The 18,317-nt window shown below is 41.3% G+C and overlaps 1 protein-coding gene across 1 annotated transcript in view; it reads right to left on the bottom strand.

Annotated features, from left to right (window-relative positions):
• LOC308434941 (uncharacterized protein C12orf42) overlaps window positions 1-18,317 on the bottom strand; it is a gene marked incomplete at both ends in the record, with an annotated part of 139,787 nt that overhangs the window by 63,621 nt on the left and 57,849 nt on the right. The gene's annotated exons all lie outside the window — the stretch shown is intronic.

Below are 18,317 nucleotides of genomic sequence, written 5' to 3' on the forward strand. Positions count from 1 at the left end.
ATACATACACATATATACATATTCACACATACACACACGAAAACACATATACACATACATACACATAAACACACACATACACACGTATACACAGGCACACACATACACACATACACATATGTTCACAGACACAATCACATATAGACATAAACACACATAGAAACACACATACACACATGCACACACAGACACACAGATATGCATACATAAAGACAGAAACACAGATATACATACACATACATCCATACAAACACATACACATGTAAACACATATACACATGCATACACATAGACACACATATATACAAGCATGCATAAATACACACATGCACAGATATTAATACACACATATACTATGTGTTTAATTGAAGGAGTTAATTAGCATTTTCTGACCATGCAGAAAAAATTTTACTGAGTTATACCATGTGCCAGAAATGTTCATAAGATTAATGTTTTCTTGTTTTGTTTTTTAGTGAAGGATGACAAAAACCCCGATATATATATATATATATATATATATATATATATATATATATATATATATATATATATATATATATATATACATTTTTGTTATTGTTTTTGATGATGGTATGATAAAAAACATAAGGTTAAAAGGAATAGGAAAATTATAAGAGAAGTACTCTTAATTTTAAAAATATTTCTTTTTAATCATCTTCATGTCTGGAGGGGTCTGCGTCAATCACTGCGGTGACTGAAGAGAGCATCACATCCACTGGAGTGAAGTGACTGTCAATTGTGAGTCACTCGATTTGGGTGCTGGGAACCAGACTCTGGTCCTTCATAAAAACTCTAAGTGCCCATAACCATCCATGCTTCTTCCTGCACCTCTGTATATTTATATAGAGATAAAATATGGCTTCTTGGACAGAGATGCTGCAGAATTAGACTAATGGTAGGGGAGTAGCTACTGTGCTGTCCTGTGAGAGGGTCAGTTCATGCTCAGGGAGTATCTAATAGCTCAGAAGGTAGAGATGGAGAAAGAGGGAAGCAGGAGATGGGAGAGTGGGGGGTTAGGTCAGCTGTTGTGACCTTGAAATACCCACAAGAGTCAACGAGAAACCAAACAGCTACAGAGACTGAATAAACAATGAGTCAAGTCACCAAAAGGATGATCTCACCAAAAGAATGGAAAGCTGTTCATTAAACGTTGTCTCAGTGCCAATTGTCCACCGATGTTTATGTGCAATTTTAATTGTTTGCATATAATTGATTATTATGTCATTGCTTAGAAATTGGATACACAGTTTGTGTAAGTTATATACAATACTTTTAATATTGAAATTTGGGGTAAAATTAACTTGCTCCTGAATGAAGACTGAGCTCTTCAGCTAACATTGCACATAACTCTTTCAGCCCTATGTCCTCGGGTGATGGCTTATGTTCTAGTCCACAAAGGTTATACTGGATGGGAGCGTCTTGTAAAGGCCCTAAAGTAGAATCTTCCACTTTGGCTGCATTGTTTTAAGCCAAAGAGGCAAAGATGAAAGCTTGAGAAGATACACACTTCTCAGCCATGAAGCAAGAGTTGGTAGAGACCCAGACTAGGGACACCAGTGACAAGTGTACAGGAAGTCAGCAGAAGAAGGGCAAAAGACTGCTTTACGAGCCTCTCTGGTTGATGTCGTTTTCTTTATTTGCTTAACACTGTCTGAATTCATGTTTTAAAAAATCATATTAGGTTATCTAAGAAAAGAAGGGGAACTTCTTCCATCTAAATGGAATATCAAGAGTAAATTCAAGACAAAAAAGATGAAGGAGGAGGAGGAGGAGGAGGAGGAGGAGAAGGAGGAGGAGGAGGAACTAATTGTCAAGATTTGTCAAGCATCACTGCCCACCCCTTTGAAAGCCTCTATATGATAAAAGTGTAGAGACTCAGGTCAGAAACCACAGAATCATGATAATCCATCTATGACATAATTAGGTTCAACTACCAACTAAATGCAGCCAAGGTCATCTAAGAAAAAAAACCTCAAAAAAATTGCCCAGATCTAATTGGCCTGTAGGCATGTCTGTGGGGAATTGTCTTGATTATTAATTGAGGAAGGCCCAACTCACTATGGGAAGCACCATTCCCTAGACAGGTAGTCCTGAGCTGTATAAAAATCTAGGTAAGCATAGGCCTGCAAGAGCTCTGGGTCACAGAGCAAGGAGCATCCCGAGGGTTTGAATGAGAATGGTGTCCATAGGCTCACACATTTGAATACTTGGTCCCTAAGTGGTGGAACTGTTGAGAAGGAGGGGGTAGTCTGTGTGATCTCAAAGTCTACCACAATGAGCTCTTCCTCCCTTGTGGCTGTTCTCTCAAGATGTGAGCATTCAACTAATGTTCTAGCACCATGCCTGCAAGCTTATTGCCACGTTTCCTGACAGGATGACATGAAACTCTGAGCCTTTGGAACCCTGAACACCAAATTCAACGCCTTTGTTTATAAGTTGCCTTGGTCATGGTGTTGTATCACAGCAACGGAAAATACCTACAAGTACCCCCCCCCCCCAGATTAATGTTAAGGCATTACATGATTGGACAGGGAGAGGTAGATGGAGAAAAGATAGAAAAACGGAAGAGGAGGAGAAAGAAGAAAAAAAAATCAAGATGGAGCTGGGGAAAGCAGACCTGGATCCTGGTGGCTGTAATCAGCAATAGGTAGATATGAAAGTTTCTGTAGGTCATTGTATCTCATGTAGAAGGGCAGTTTGCGTCCTTGTCCATTTGATGTAATCTTATGATATAGAGGGTTTGTGGATTGAGAGTTTGATATATAAACCTGTATGAAAAGCTTCGGGCCTTAGAGTCATGTTTGTACCTGGTGGTGGGGCAGAAGCAGCAGGGCAGGTGGAATGAGACCTGGGGGTGGGGGGGACAGCTAAAGGACTGAGTGACAGAGTCCAGTGTGCATGGCTCCATACTAAAAGCAGTGTCCACCGAGTGAGACCTCGGGGGCCGAGAAAGAGATAAGTGAGATTCATTAAATATTTACTGCAACAACCCCCCAATCCTTCAATAATGGCTTCTGGTGTGCTTTCATGGCTGAGAGTCAAGTTCCTTGGTTCAAGCTAGTGCTGTGAAGAACAGCAAAAAGGCCTGCCTTCAAGTTCCTGCTTTGACTTCCTGCCTTAAATTCCCTCTTCCCTCAGTGATGAACAGTAACCTGTAAAATTAAACAAGCCTTTACTTCCCCTGAGATGTTTGACCAGGGTGTTCTGTAACAGCCACAGAGATCTAACTAGAACGCTCTCCCAGTTTCCTGCGTTCTTCTCTGTTGAACTAATTAATATATATATAATTTAGTATATATAATTAATAACATATAATATAATATACATGATTTTTAAACATCTACCCAGATAAATATACAGATAACAAATAATTTCTTATTGGAATAGGGTGCTGGCTCAGTGGTGTTTCCCAGAAGTCTGGTACATGAGGAGACTCTCACTCCAACTAAATCTGCTCAATCAGGATCTGAATCGCTGCTGATTTTCCATCTGATTCTCCACACTCATTAAAGATATAGTCCACATTTTTATGTAAAGCATCGAATGCTTTCTCTAGAAGGGGAAGCTGGTCATGAACCAGACTGCTGCCTCTTCCCCTACCTGCCCATCAGTGGACACCCTCTCCTCTGCAATCTACGACAAACTAGGAAAATTGAAGCATCAAAAGCTAATGCAGTCCAGGGCCCTCATTTTAGTGACCAAGTTCCTGCTGCATGAGACACGAGGCTTTCATTGGTCTATGCTGTATTGAACTGAACAGGCTCTGATGTTTCAAAACATGCATTAATATACATTGTTCCATCTAAAGTGTGTGTTTCATGGATCTAGGATCGAGCTAAAATTAAGAAATGGATAAAAAGGCCTCAGAGTATCGTGAGACAAAGAAGCCAGACTTCTTAAAGAAGGAACATCTCACCAGTGGGAAGGGACTGCTCTCTATGAAGACCTGTGCAAGTACCCAATTCAGTGCCCGAAGTCGACACACGCTCTATATTTTAAGGCACAACCCCCAGCTCGCTCTCTCTCTCTCTCTCTTTTTTTTTAAGGAAGAGCAAACTTTCACCACAAAGATACAAGAACAGTAAATATTGATCTTCTTGACAAATGGCCCACCTCATGCCACAGGCCGCTCAAGCATCTGTTCAATGCGGTGGCCCTCCCTCTTTGTCAGGAAAGAAAGCCAAGTGGCCTCATGCACTATCAGCTGCAGATCACAAATATTGAAAAGAAATAAATTTCTCTGAATGAAAAGCACCTTTCTTTGTTTTCCAACCCTCTCTCCTCCCAAGTCATGTTGATTTTGGGGCTGTGCAGACTCCCAGCACCTGTACTATTGAAGTGTTTGTGTACCAGGTCTATTGTGATTTCCTCGCTGGGCTTGAGGATCCATTCTAAGTACAGTAACCAATGAAATCGTATTTTCTTTCTCTCTTGGCATTATGTAAGAGAAGCAGCCGCTTCGGGCCACCTACGGCAACTATAATTAGAAGACACGGGAGGACAGAATGGGAAACCGGAGCTCCTATACCTAGACTTCTCCCTTAGGATTATGGGAAATGCATCTCTCCTGCAGACAAAAAGAAGCAGCAGAGATTTCTGCAACAGCCTTATTATATGGCCGAAAGCTGATATTTTCAACCTTGTTTTGCAGAAATCTGCAAACGTTCTTTAATTGAGAACTGAACAATAGCCTCATAAGTAAGAATCGTGCAATGTGTGTGCCACAGTATGAATAACCACAGTGGTCAAGTGCCTGATATCGGGGAAGGGGGAGAGTGGAGGGAATCGCCAAAGAATAGGGCAATAAGATATATAATGCTCTAGAGAGATAAAGGGAAAGTTCAATAGGAGGAGTACATAGGGAGGAGGGAGGAAAGGTGGGGCACAGGAGGGAACACGAGGAGATACAGCTAACACCAGAAGCCTTTTGAAAAAGCAAATGGAAGCCTACTACTGTGGAGGTTTCCTAAATGTATATGCATATATAAAAGCAATTTAAATGACGTTAACATGTAATGGCCTAGAGAATGCCCCCAAGTCAAACCCCGGTGCCAGAAATGGTTTACATCTTACTGAGTTGTTGGTCAAAGGGATCTGTATCATAGACCTACCTGGCAAGCACTGCAATTGCCAGGGCTCTTGGTTGTTCTCCACAACCTGATGGTAATGCCCGATTGTTGAGGAACGTGGTAATGTCCGATTGCTGAGGAACGTGGTAATGTCCAATTGCTGAGGAACATGGTAATGCCCGGTTGCTGAGGCACTGAGTTTATGCTCAACTAGAAGCTTCACCCACCACTGTCTTGTGTTCTTGGTGTTGGGAGGTGTTCTGCACACCACCAGAGGAGAAAGGGAACCAACATCCAACCCAGCGACCTGCCTGCAAGTCTGTCTATTCCCACCACACAGAGGGGCTTCCGGCACTTTTTTTTTTTTGCCACCTTTATTTTACTTTCATTAATTTGGGAGTCCAGACTGCAACTTTGGGTCATGATGGTTAGGGTAAAACAAACACATATATTTGAGCACATCTCTGCCTACTCCATCCTATTTGTTACAGAAACTTTAATTCAGGACCAATGGTAAACTGAATTTTTCAAAACTTCTTGAATGAGGGCTTGCAGTGAGAGTACAGAGGCCAGGGCTGCAGGAAGGCTTTTGCACCTCTCTTCAGATGAGACAGGTTAGGCAGACTGACTGCACCCTGCTGTGCCTGTTCCTCGGGCTGCTGTATTTGTAAGATGGAGGTTCAAAGGGCAGAGAACTCTGGATAAGACTGGTTCGGATGAGAGTTGGAGGTTAAGGCTGGAACTCACTCTGCCTTAGGAGGAAATTTCTAGGTAATATTTCTTCCCCAAATTAAAGAGACCGACACTTTTGACTAACGCTTATGCCTATGATTAAGAGGTTTGTTGTCGTTGCTGTTGTGGTGGTGGTGGTGGTGGTCAAAACCCCATAGTAAGCCATAGCATGAAAAGCTGAAACAATACTCCTTAGGGGCCTCTGCTCCTTATAACATTCAGAAGTTACAGGAAATTTCAGACAAAACAAGGCAACACCATGGCCCTAGTAGAGCAGGAAATCCAGATGTGAGTAAAATGGATTTGTAGGTAAAGACACTTGTTATAAAACTACTCTGTAGGCTAGAGAAATTGGCAGATTGCTCAATGGTTAGAAGCTCTAGATGTTCTTCCAGGGGGATCTGATCTTGTCGCCAGCTCCTACATGGCAGCTCACAAGCCTCAGTAACTCTGGGTTCTCATACACCTTCTATGACCTCCAAGGGAACCAGGCATGCCTGCAGGATACACACATACATGCAGGCAAACACACACACAAAGATTTTAAAAAGGTCAATTTAAAAATATAAAACACTGTGTAGGAATAATCAAGTCTAGATGTATTAAAATGCATATTTCAAAATAATTTCACAAAAAGCTAACCCAGTGGTGTCATAAATTATAAAACACACTAAAAAATGTCAGTAGCAGTATGATTTATATAGTATATGTAGTAACATAAAAAATTATCAAAAATTATTTACAATACTGATAATGGAATTACTAAAAGCAAAGGATTTTTTAATGTCCTTATAAGTAGATTTATAGAAAAAATATTTATGATCAGTTAAGACACAACATTAATGAAGCATTATTCACCATATTGTGCAAAATTGATACCAAAGTATCATTTTTAATTTTATTAAGTTCTGATTTATACTCCCATGTCGCTATTATTTATGGTATATTTATTTGTAATATGGTATTTTAAAGCTAAACTGCTTATGTTTTGTTTACCATTAAGAAGTGACATTTTTATTTTGCTCCAAGACCCACAAATTATTTACAGGTCTTAACAGTGTTTGTAAAAAAAAAAAAAAGAAAAGAAAAGAAAATCAGAATAAATCTTAAATTCTCACAGTCAGTTAGGCAAGGACGAAAAAATCCTGAGCCAACTGAATAAAGTCTGCATCTTTTCCCTGTGTCATTTATAGAGAGCCTTTCTATCCTGGAAGATCACTTGCTACCGCAGCTCAAAATACCTAAGACCAATATCTGGCCATAGGACAAGGTGATACTACTGCCTGCCGCCTACTGAGCATGAGTATTTTCTACTGAGCATGCGTATTTTCTACTGAGCATGCGTATTTTCTACTGAGCATGCGTATTTTCTACTGAGCATGCGTATTTTCTAGTGAAGAGATTGCACGGTACATATGCACTCCTGACTGCTTCTGACGCTTGGCATCTCAGGCTGATGATGCGGTGCCACCTGATGTATGTTCTTTTCTGATCTGCTCTGGCCATATTTGTTTGTATCCCCTGTCATTTATCTCCCAAAAACGTTTAAGATCCCTTTGTCGCTATTGAAAGAGGATTCACAATGAAGTGCCATAGTGTGGCTTTTCTTTCAGCACACCCAGCATCCTGACCACTCCTTCAACCTGGAAATTCCTGTTTTGCAGATTTTAGGAACGTTTTTTTCTTCCGTTTTCTTTTCTCCCTTTCCTTTCTTTCTTTCCTTCCTTCCTTCCTTTCTTTCCCTTCTTTCTTTCTCTTTCCTTTCTTCTTTCTTTCCTTCCTTCTTTTCTTCTTACTTTCTCTCTTGTTTTTGTGAAAATAACTCACAGTCTCTCACAGTCTGTGTTCCCTCTCTTCCCCACCCCCATTCCCTTTTCCTTCCTCCATTGCCCTCCTCCCTCTTATTTCTTATTTTATTTTAAGTTTTTCTTTCTACTTTTGAGGGACTTCCTGTGCACTCACATGTGGGTTACCACATAGTTCCTCTCCAGTAATTCTCTTGTTCACATGGTCTCTTCTTTTAAAAAGATGGCCTCATGATTTGGATATTGTGTCCTCTTCCTTCACATGTGTGTGGGGTCTGCAGAAGAGGTCAGGTTTGAATGGGTTTCTTAGGCCTTCTCTGCAATGCTTCTCTGAGCTTCCTTCCTCTGTGTATACCACTGTATCCCATCCCAAACTCCCCTCAGGAACCTAAAGAGGCTTCAATACCCATTCACTCTTTTCTTTATTTTCTTCCCTTTAAAACTATTCATTTTGGGAATTTCCTATGTAGATAAATGTGTTTTCACCACACCTACCCCTCTATACACACTCCCACTTCTCCTGTGTGCTCTCTCACAGACATTTTTCCCTAAATTCATGGCCACTTTCTTCATAACTGTTATTAAGGGATGTACAGAAATATAGCTATATATAAACTACTCTGCCTTTATAAAAAAAAAAAAAAAAAAAAAAAAAAAACACTGAGCTAACCCAGTGAGGCTCTGCAAAGTCAAGAAAGAGCAACTGGTTTGACATGACCAGGCTAGCCCAGGTTCCACATCACATTGGTATCCTAGCTACCTGCAACCAATTTGCAGTGTGTCAATTAAAAGTCTCTGTTCCACCATTAATTCCTTGGCATTTAAGGAGTGGGAACATGTAAGTGTGAGCAGTCTAAAATGTCTGATAGCACAGCCCTTACTCATCTTCACTGTCTAAAGTAGATGGCTGTTTGCTAGGAACTATCCACAGTATAGTTTGCAGCCGACTATTTCAAACACTGTTTTCTGACCTTAGGCAACTGGTCTCCATACTATTCCCTATGGAAATAAAGGCAATGTTTCTTACCCCACCCTCCCCAAGGCAAATACCTGGCCCCATGATAAACTCCCTAAATGACAGGAGCCTGGACCCCAGAAACATTCATCTTGGGCTGGGTGACTGGGAAGAGAAGGGCTTCGAACCCCCAACCATATAGAGCTACAAAGGCAAAAAGATTGATCTGAAAGAAGCTCCACCACTTGGCAGGGAAAATAGAACACAGTGCTCAGATCCCAAGACTGGGATTAATCACTGTTATTCTCTAATGGAATTCTGCCTCCAAAAGTCACTGGATACCTGATTCTCTCTAAGCCCCAGCATCCTCAGCCAGATACTGAGCATTCGACAGGGCAGCTGCTATTGTTGTGAATGATTTCTATGGGAACAAAGCACCAAACACAGAGGTGGTAGGGGAGTGGATGAGTTGAACAGAAAATATCAATGAACACTAAAAGGGAGAAGATAAGGATTGCACGTGGGCAAACGTCCTTTTGAAAAACATTAAAATGGAGAAGAAAAGAGATCTGGGCCTTGGTTTGGGTATACAGAAACACCTGGGCCCTTGCTATCCACAGAGGAACTGGAAGAACATCTGTGATTCATGTGAGCACAACTCTTGACAGTGTTTGAGGTCATTTTATGTACTGTTGATCCTAGGAGTTTGTCTTAGAGATGAACAAAGTTACTTTCTGTGTTTCATTATTAGTGTGTCAACTGGGGTCAGTTTTCCTTACCTATTATTAGCCTTCTTTTTACTAAACCATAAATAAAATGCAAGTAAATTCCTGGCTATGCCAGCCCATCCATTATTTTATACTACATGCACGCACACACAGACACACATACATTCATGCATGCACACAAGCCCACTGTAAATATTTTAGACCCAAACACCATATGCCATATTTATACATAGGCAGACCATCACACACGTATAACCTCAATATTCAGAAGGAACAAAAAAGGCCAAAGTGGAAAAAAAATATGTAAAATAGGTCAAGATCTCCTTGATAGCTGCTGAAATACAGTTAAACTTGAAATTTTTGCTTTTCAATAATCCATAAATTCTGGTTCCTTTCAGGTCCTCCTTGGTGGTAAGATTCATGAAATGTAGTGTACCTGAACAAAGAGAGCATAATTCAAGTATCCAAAGATTTATTATGAAACACTTTGTCCACATTGGATATTTGGATGTGCAAACATCAGAGCAGTACACCCCCACCATCCCAGGCTTCACATCTCGGATTTCATTAGCCAATAAAACCAGGTTTATTTATAATAAAGTTAAGCCTTTCAAACCACTGACCATGGAAACCAGATTTTGAAATAATTCAGATTTGTGTTTCTGCTCTTTCTAATTAAGGGTAATATCGGGAAGCACAGACAGTGGGTAGCATTGTTCAAGCACCATGGATTTAAGCAAGAAAATCTGATTATCAGCTCATGTCAGAAGCCAAGTGATAATGCAGCTTAGCATTCGTTTGGGCTTTTTCTTTGGCCAAAAGATAATTACCGTTCATGAGGCCTTACGTAAGTGTATCTAATATCTAAGGCTCTAAAACTTATGAATAGCAATAGTGTACAATGGGCAAAGGAGAATTATCATCCTTACTATTTCTACGCCTTGTTCCACCATGATAATTTCATTACCTGGCCAAGTCGAACCTCTAAAATCAAAGTATCATTTCCTAAAGGACAAGAAGTCGAACAGGTTTTCTGCCCGACTTTCTCCAGTGCAAGTTATTTCTGTCAGACAAGATGCAGATGAGGCAGAATTTTAATAGGAAATCTACCAAAGGGGACTTGGAGTTACCTAACGAGGTCATTGCACAAACAGATGGGGTAAAGATGCCTTCTTCCACGCGCTGTTCTTTATCAGGCGTATGGCCATTTCTGAGTGTGAAGCTTCCTGTCGGGCAGATAAACAGTGAGCAGAAAAGCTCTAACAAACAGGACATTGTCTCAGAATGCACCACTTCGTGCAAGCCCTCTGAATATGCATCTCAATGAAGAGAGGACGAAGCAGAAAAAATGACCTGAACTAGATGCTTGAAATGCGGCCCAGGAAGCCAGATCTAAGGGTGAAGATGTATGAATCAGGTTGCAATGTAATTTGTAAGGTTCGAGGTAATAGGCAGGAAGTCTTGCTAGCAACCACCTTGGTAGGATGTGTGATAGCTTTAGCCATCTCCTAGCAAGATATTTTGCTCTCCCATCACAACAAAACAGGAGCACTAACTCTTGAGCACTCGCTAAGTATAGACCATTGTCATAAATGCACTACACATCCCAAGTCTTTCTAACAACCCTGCAGAATCAGGATTGTGTCTAGAATACTTTACATGTGATGAAAATAGTACCGAGAGGTCAGCTAGCCTCCTACACCCTAAATCATATAGAGTTCTTGGTCTTATTTGCCCTCATAATTAGAGGCAGCTATATCTTTTGCATGGCTAATGGGTAGCAGAAATCATTCAGAGTTCCCAGAACTGATGCTCTGTGATTTAGTCTCAGTCTGCTTGTACAGTGGTGACATTCCCCCAAAGCAAGGGGAAGGTGCTAGGTCGCTGAAGAAGAGTTATATGGCTGGCCCAGGTGTGAGCAATCAGCAAGTCCCCACACTCTCCCCCTCAGCAGAAGTCAGGGTAGAAACAATGTCCTGAGTCCCCTGCCTCTTTCTCATGGTTCCAGAGGTAAAACAGGGGTCTGAAACCACTTCAGGAAGTATCAAGTGCTGTACTGCATAGAGGTAGGCACGCTGAGTTAACAACTGGAACTCATGGCTGACAATGTTTAAAAAGTCAAAATAGATGCAGAAATTAATTTTTTATAAGAACCAAAATTTATTTTCTGAACCTTAGAGATGTAGATAATTTGATTTAAAGAAAGGTAAGACAGTGTCAAGACACAACAGCACGGGGCCTGCATGGGTCTGTACCAGGTCCTCTAAGTATATGTTATGGCTGTTAGCTGAATGTTTTTGTGACACTCCGAAAAGTGGGAACCAGTGTGTCTCTGACACTTTTGCCTGGGCTTAGGCTTCTTTGCCTCCTGTTGGACTGCCTTCTCCAGCCTAGATATGAGGGCTTTTGCCTTGCCTCATTGTATCATATACTGTCTTGTTTGGCTGTATCTTGGAAGGCTACTCTCTCCTGAAGAGGATACAGATCTGGGGTAGATAGAGGTGCAGGAAGCTGAAAGGAGTGGGAGAAGGAAAAACTTTGTTGGGATTGTATTACATGAGAGAAGAATCTATTTTCAATGTTTTTTTTTTAAAAAGTTAACCATTCCTCCACACCTGTATGAGACAGCTAGAGCAGGAGATTGTGTTTTAAGCTGTATGTGGTTGTTTCACCTACTTCTGATTATATTCCCATTTATTGGTAAGCTGTCTTCTTGGGAAGTGGAAATTATGTAAGACTATCAGTCTCCTAGAGAATCATGAGGATTGGGTTTATGGAGATAATGAAGCAGCAATAGCAGAGGATAAAATAGTTGATAGTAGCAGGTACCAACCTGAATGGGGAAAAGAAAGACACTGCTTCATATCCCAGAATCCTTAGCCTTCTCCCAGTGGTCCTCAATAATCCCAATACAACAACCCTTTAATCCAGTCCTTCATGTTGTGTTGACCCCAACCCTAAAATTATTTTAGTTGCTACTTCATAACTGTAATATTTGCTACTGCTATAAATCATGGTGTAAATATCTGATATGCAGGATAGCTGATATGGAACCCAATGAAAAAGTCATTTGACCCAAAACCACCAAAGGTGTTATGACCCACAATCTGAGAACCACACTACCTTTCTGCTCAAATAACTCACAAGTCAATGGTGATCTCTACAACACTTAACTACGGTTTATATCAGTTCATCGGATGCATGCTACACTTTCTGTGAAATAAAGTACATTGTGTTCATTGTTTCTACAGATAGAGCAATCACACCTAACGATAGCTATTAGGAATGAGAGGAAATCATCTGCATTAATGAGAGACCCCCAAATTCCACAGTGCAGGGGGATATGGCTCAGAGAGTGAACATCTTGCCTTACAAGCATGAAGGCCTTGGATTCAACTCCAAGAAGCCATGTGACGTTGCTGAGCATACTAAACCCAAAAATGGGGAAGCAGAGATAGACAGCTATCTTATTCTTGTTGGCCAGCCCTCGTATGGGTCTAAAAACAAAAGTAAGAAATAAAACCAATGCCTGAAGTTGTTCTCTAACCTCCACATGTAAACACACACACACACACACACACACACACACACACACACACACACACACACACACAATTTCTGCTAAAAGAATATCAACTCCAAATAAGACAATGTGAGTTACCATTATCTCTCCAGTACCAAAGCCAGATGTAGAGGCCACAAGAAAACTACAGACCAATACCCCCAAGAAATAGAGGCTCAAATATCATCAACAAAGATTTGGGAAACTGAATTCCAAGAGTACATCAGAATAATCATGTATCATAATCATGAAATTTATTCTCAGAATTCAAGGATGGTTCAATGTTGCGAGAGGGGATGGGTGGGTGGATTAGTTTAATGTGATTATCTCAGTAGAAACCAAACTAGTGCATCCAATGATTCAATGAGCTTTTCTGATAATGAACACTCAAAAAAGCTAAGAGTAGGAAGAAGCTGCCTTTACATAATATAATAAAAGCCCTATATGATATGCTCACAACTAACACTATATTCCATATCAAAAGACTGATCATTCTACATTTTGGAGCAAGACAAGCATAGCATTAAAAGAGACCCATCCACTCTCTCCCCCAGCAGAGCAAGATTCCCGAAGGAAAGAAGATTAAGGGGAAGAAGGTGGCCCCTGCCCTAGCCATTGTCAAGAAGCAAGAGGCCAAAAAAGTGGTCAGTCCTTTGTTTGGAAAAAGGCCCAAGAACTTTGACATTGGGCAGGACATCCAGCCCAAAAGAGATCTAACATGCTTCATCAAATGGCACCACTACATCAGGCTGCAGCGGCAAAAAGAAATACTCTATAAGCGGCTCAAAGTACCTCCTGCCATTTACCAGTTCACCCAGGCCCTGGACAGGCAAACAGCTACTCAACTGCTTAAGCATGCCCACAAGTACAGGCCAGAGACAAAGCAAGAGAAGAGGCAAAGGCTGCTGAGAAGAAAGCTGCTAGCAAAGGGGATGTCCCAACTAAGAGACCACCTGTCCTCCGAGCAGGAGTCAGTACAGTCACCACCTTGGTGAAGAACAAGAAGGCTCAGCTGGTGGTGATTGCCCATGATGTAGACCCCATTTAGTTGATGGTTTTAATGCCTGCCTTGTGTTGAAAGATGAAGATTCCCTACTGCATCATCAAGGGAAAAGCCAAACTGGGGCACCTGGTCCACAGGAAGACATGCACCACTGTTGCCTTCACACAGATTAACCTAGAAGACAAGGGTGCTCTGGCTAAGCTGGTGGAAAATATTAGAACCAATTACAATGACAGATATAACGACATCGGCCGACACTGGAGAGGCAACGTCCTGGGTCCTAAGTCTGTGACTTGCATTGCCAAGCAGGAAAAGGCACAGGATAAAGAACTCACCACTAAACTGGGTTAAATGTTCACTAAGTTTTCTGTACATAATTATAATTACAAAATTATCTTCCAAAAAAAAGAAGAAGAAGAAGAAGAAAAGACCCGTCCAACATAATGAGGTTACACACATTGGAAAGGATGATGTAGCCCAATCTCTCTTAACTAGTGATATGATCTCATAAGTAGAAAACCCAGAAGATTCATGCATAAGCCTGTGAGTAGCTGAGATTGAAGATCTGTGCCAACAGGCATAGCAACAGTCTTTAATGTAGAAAACAAAACCAGCAACAACCAAACAGAATGAATTGTCCAAAACACATCCCACGGTTTCACCTGGGATAAAGAGAGCAGGCAAAGGAAAGACTCAATGCTCAGTAATGGAAGAATCTGGGTACCAGGATTCTGTGCCCATGAGTGTCCCCCACGCACACACAAGTGCGTGTCTTCACAGACGTGTCCATAAGACAGAACCCGTAGCAATGGCAGAGGTTCCAGGCACACTTCTACACTTCTACACTGCCCTGAGGAGCTCTTCTCCCAGGAAAAGCCAGGACTTTTGACTGTGCTACAGAAGCAGTAGCGTTTGAGTTTGTTGGGGAGATGTTTTAAGAGATTCAAGCCCAAGAATTAACAGAGAGAACGGCACTCGGGGAAAGGATAAGCCACAGCTGCGTGGACAAGGCTTTGCCACAGCTTCGTGGACGAGGCTTTGCCACAGCGGCGTGGACGCAGCTTTCTCAAGAGCAACTCATGCTCAGATGTCTTTACGACTGCAAAACAAGCTGGTTTTGGTGACTTTTGATGTTGAATTTCGAAGAGTTGCTGAGGGAGTCAAATGAAACCATGACATGGTTTCTAGAGGGCACTGTTTTTTAGGATCACACTGATAGAGTAGAACCTGGACTCCAATAATTAAAGATGGCGGGTGGGGGGAGGAAGATGTTGAAAGATGAGGGTTCCCTACTCCACTAAAAACAAAAAGTTTATAATTTAGTTTATAAAGTTTCCTGAAAACTTTAGGTAGTATGAAAACAATATTGGCTTACACCATAAGTGTGATTCATCTTAACTTAGTGTTCTTATCTAAAAGATCACTGTTCAAGAAGCTGGAGTGGTGGTTCTGTAATACTGAGGTCCAGAGTTTAGATCCCTGCACTCACATGACAAGCCAGAGTCCCACACAGCCTGTATCCCCAACTCCAAGTGGTGAAGGGTCAAGAGAACTGAGGGGCTTTCTGGCTTCCGGCATCTCTGGGGGAAAAAAAAAGGGGGGGGATCGAGGAGAGAACCTGCCTCAAAGAAACAGAGAGAGTGTGTGACAAAGAGACAAGCCCTTCTGGCCTCCGTATGTGAGCACAGAGCACGCATGCATATGCACAGTCACATCCACACATCCACACAAATAATATCTGAATAGATGAAATAAATCATCAGCACGTTAAGTTAAAACCCAAATAAATGCAGCAATGGTTCTATGACGTCACCTTCAGTGCAAATGTCAACCGGGCAAGAATTCTTGCCTTTTGCTGGCAAGATATAATTAGACTTCTTAATTTTTCTTCTCCACTGTCCTGCCTGAGAGCATCGACCTTCCAAACCAAATTCACCCTAAAGCTCCTTTTAGGTCACATTTGCCGTGTCTGCTTTTTTGCTCATCCCAAGTGACTCTTCTCTTGAGTTTTTTGTTGTTTTTGGTTTTTTATAGCTTTGCATTTAGCTTTCCACTTGGGCAGATTTTCTACCATCTTCCTTCCTTTGTCTATGAAATTTTTGGCTTCCAACAATCAATGTTTGATTCCACGAGCTCCTTCAGCTTGCTGATTGCCTCCTTTTAAAGGACACAGCTGCTCTTAGCCCCTGGCTTCTGCTCGGAATCCCTCACTATACTAATTACATGTCTTCTAAGAGCGAAGTTTTCTCCTAGTTCCTGCTTTCAGTGTTGGCCATTGGCGTTCTCTCCCTTGGATTCTCTTGGTCCTTCTCTGTGGTATAATTGGTTTTCTTTGAATTTTGTAAGTCCTTGATATGCTGAACAAAATTCAAGTTGATGAGTCACTTTTGTCTTTGTGTGGAATTGTGTCTCTTTTTAAACCATGAGGGGCTTCCCACTCTGAGGGTGACCTTGGCAGAAGGGAAGTGTTTAAGCCAAGACTTCATTTCAGAGTTGGGCTATCCTGGACTCTACTGAATGCTACAATAAATGGACATCTTTTGAAGGCATCAACTTCCATATCAAACCTGGTTAACTTTGGAGGTCAGAACAAACCATTTTGTTTGTCTGTTTGTTTTTTTGTCTGTTGCTTTTACCACACCTCTAAGTCAGTATTCCCAGCCAATCTGGTATTTTGATCTCTCTTAAATTGAAATTGATGAAAAAAAAAAAAGAGAGAGAAAAACATTTTAGCAGCTTAGCTTCAAAACCATTTTTTAGTGTGGTTTGGTTTTTGTTTTGTTTGTTTTCCTGTCTTGTTCACCTTGAGTCCTACACCAGCTCCTTCATGTGAGGAGGGCATTTCCCACCAGGAAGCAACCCCCAGTGTCACAGTGGCCATCTCTGAGAGGCAAATGTCAGGTACATATCTGCTTCATATCCTTCAACACTATCTAAGGTTAGACTTTCTAGACATCAAAGAGACCCTGATGGGTGGGCTGAAGGTAGGTCCTCTCTGACACTTGCCCAAGAGCCATTGAGATGAAATAATCCACTCCAGCACATGACTAGAACACCCCTGAGGTCAGTGTGCTATTTCCCTGATAAGAACTTTCCATGTTACCATGGTGACTAAAATTAGGCCCCAGAAGCAGGTGTCTCCAATCGTATATATATTTAAGCCTTTCCAGCAAGACCATGTAACTACTATTTCACACAGTGATTCTACCTTAGAGGAATATTGCTATTCAACCTATGAGAAACACAAACCATATTATATAAACACACACACACACACACACACACACATATGTATATATAATAAAAATGGTAACTGTTCACTCTAAAATCCTAAACCATACTCTACAGGGTGTATATTTCACCACCCTCGAGAATATTAAAAGGGAACGTGTTCCTGGGTGCTCTCACGGGGTTCTGGTGCATGTGCATTAGAATAATACACATACACTTTTCTATACACTTTTCTATAGACAGAGCAGCACCAGATTAAGCTGTTTCTGCATGACCATAAGGAGTACAGGTGCCCCGCTCAAAACTAAGCTTACTCTCAAAAGCCAGCTAGGAAGCAATTCAAGGTTTCACTGAAGTCACACAAGAAGCGTCACCTCACACTGTGCACTCTGGGCTTTCTGACACTCTACACCTTTCACTTTCCTTCCTAGAGTTTGTTCTTGTGCCCCTTCCCCTCCCTATTTCTTCAAAAATCTATATTCCCAAAGCTCTCTCTAGTTCTAATACACACACGCGCACACACACACACACACTCTCTCTCTCTCTCTCTCACACACACACACACACACTCACACACACACATACACACACACACTCACACACACACATACACACACACACTCACACACACACATACACACACTCACACACACATACATACACACACACACTCACACATGCACAATTCTTTCCACATTGCCTGTACACTAGTAAATCCTATCCATTCCAAAGGTACTAACCTTTCAAGAATTCTTTTAGTTATTTTCTGTATCCATCACTTCATTAACCCAAAAAAGACTTAGGTGTAAAAAAATAAAAATAAATAAAAAACAAAGCAACCCTGAGATTCCACCTCACACCAGTTAGAATGGCTAAGATCAAAAACTCCGACTACAGCAAATGCTGGCCAGGATGTGGAGAAAGAGGAACACTCTTTCATTGTTTGTAAGATTGCAAGCTGGTACATCCACTCTGGAAATCAGTCTGGCGGTTCCTCAGAAAACTGGACATAGTATTACCTAAAAACCCACCAATTCTACTCCTAGGCATATACCCAAAAAAACACTTCAACATATAACAAGGACACATGTTCTACCATGTCCATAGCAGCCTTATTTATAATAGCCAGAAGCTGGAAAGAACCCAGATGTCCTTCAACAGAGGAATGGATATAGAAATTGTAGTACATTTACACAATAGAGTACTACTCA

The sequence above is a fragment of the Micromys minutus genome (genome assembly GCF_963924665.1).
Source record: "Micromys minutus genome assembly, chromosome: 22".
NCBI classification, from domain to species: Eukaryota; Metazoa; Chordata; class Mammalia; order Rodentia; family Muridae; genus Micromys; species Micromys minutus.